A 2,546-nucleotide genomic window follows, 5' to 3' on the forward strand; every position below is an offset into this window, starting at 1 on the left:
ATATTTTTTTGTTTAATTAGTGCCACAAATTAATAGTTGTCTTAGTGGTCAGAGTCTCAACTAGTTGAATTAAACTTTGCAGGTTCGAATTTCGCTGGCACCATTCATTATTACATTAATTTTTGTAAATATAGTATAACTAAAAATATTTGTACATTGAGTTGGATGGAAAAAATTCGAACCCAGGACCTCAAAGACGTGTATGCAGGGTCTAGCCAATCGGCCAGAAGAAATGCTGGAGATAAAGGTGAATTATCAGTAATATAACATAAACCATTGACTATCAACCAAAAAAAAAATAAAATGGCGATCGATGGATCTAGTACAGACGACCGCGGGAGCTCGCCAGGTGCTGAATCTGCCACTGATGATGGTAGGATAATGCCATTTTGGTCATTAGCACATATAAGCTGTGGGTTGAAGGGTCTAACGACTCAAAACTGAAACTCCAACTCTGTGTGTGTGTGTGTGAGAGAGAGAGAGTGAGAGATCTGGTGGTGTATGTATATGTACCATGGGGGTGAAAAGGAGTGGGGTGAGGTGATTGAAAAGTGAAAACAATCATGCTTGTTGTACCAGTGAAAATGGTTATACTGTGGTTGACAAAGAAGGGAGACACATCGATTTTGATATTTTTGTGTATATATTGAAACAAACGTGATTTAAATTTTATGCTAAAGTCACATTTTTACCCCAACTTATTACTTTTGTTGCATCTCAGTCCTCAGTTAATAGTAACTATCCAATTTTGCGTTAAATATACATGTGGGTCTCACACGTCAAATTTCTAAGGGGCAAAAAATTATTTTAATAAATGTAAAATAATAGTAAGAAAAAAAAAATGCAAACCAGCACCGTGTCCATGACCTCCAATTACCCTTACAAATGCCACCATCATCCTTAGCCGTCACCTAGAACAACAATCATGTGCATTCATCATTGGTTAAAAATGATGATAAACATGAAATACTAATAGAAGCTACTAAACGAGGGAGATTGATTTCAATTTTACTTCATAAATATACTCATATTTGCAGACTCTATTTCTAAAGTTAATTCGATTTTTTAATTGATAAATTGGAGGTTGAATTGAGTAATGGGGGAAGTGTACAATTGTTTGAAAATCGAAGGTGGCAATGAATGGTGGTGGAAGGTGGGGTTGGTTGAGGTCTAATTGGACAGTCTTCATCCCTAAGGACTACGGTACGACAAAAATAATATGTGAGGGACTTGCATTCCAAAATTAATAGATTAATGAACAGTTTGATACTAATAGTGCAACCTTCTAAAATGTAATTTTATTGGTCCCCAGAAACCCCAACTAGACCTGACCGGTTGACCATTACCTCGTCGGCATTTTCGTTAATAAGCCTGTGCAGGGGCAATTCGTAACACGAGAAGCTCTAGTTCACAACAGATTGACCAAAAAACTAACTCCTCTTTAGTCTTAAAAAAACGTCAAAAATGCAAAAAAATTTCGATGGGTTGAGGAAACCCATAAAGATTTAAAAAAGAAGTTCCTCATAATGGATGCCGACGAGGTAAATCCCTGCCGCCAACAGCCACCCTCCTCACTGTGTCGCCACCACTCTTATTTCAAACCATCCATGATCCACCAACTACCTCACTGATTCCCCTATTAACGTTTCAGTTCTTGATTTTTTAGTTCTTACATTCATTTCTTGTCTACAAAAATGGGATTTGTAATGGTTGGGCTGAACTTCAACCAAAACCGACCAATATTCACCACAACAACTTGCAATTAAAGATAACCAGCTGGAATTAACAACCCAAGCTGTGATTTATTAACAAAATAAGGTTACAGTAAAGAAGAAAGACGAAGAGAAGTAGCAGAGAAATTGGGGAAGAAGAAAGAGGTACAATTTCAGACAAATACCAATTTGGCTGTGTTAACTTTCGTCCCCCAGTTAAGTACAGTAAGAGACGTGTTTTATAACAAAAAACGTATTCTTCTATAACAAAATATACAAATGAAACAGCGTCGCTCCTTTCACCCTTTAATTGCCGGTTAATTCCGTTTGCTTCTTTCCTTCTTCTTTCCCCAGCTGAAATCTGGCTTCAATTGTTCTTCTTCCTCATCACAGGATTTTGATTCACATTCTTAGTTGCTTTATTTACATTTTTACTCCGATTCTTGGTATTTTGTTTATGTTGTTTGATTTCAAATTTCTTCAATTGTTTTCCCATTTTAACAATTGGGCTAGATTTTAGTGTTATTTTTGGATTTTTTTTTTTTTTTTTTTTATCTTTTACTCTTGTTTTCTTGAATATATTTGTTATAAAGTCCATCACTTATTTTTTTTTAAAAAATGGAATCACTTTGATCTTCTGTTTAACCTTGCCTTCATTTTTATGTTGGTTCCTGGTGGTTTCTTCATATTATCTGTGAATTTATGTTTTTTTCTCCGGTTCTGAGTTAATTTAATCAATAGTCACTGAAATTTGCTACAATGCTTATTGAAATTTAAAAAAATTTCTTTGCTCACTTAACTTTGCTATAAATTACTTATTGCTTACCCAAATTT

The sequence above is a fragment of the Olea europaea genome, chromosome 12, assembly GCF_002742605.1.
Source record: "Olea europaea var. sylvestris chromosome 12, O_europaea_v1, whole genome shotgun sequence".
Lineage (NCBI taxonomy): Eukaryota > Viridiplantae > Streptophyta > Magnoliopsida > Lamiales > Oleaceae > Olea > Olea europaea.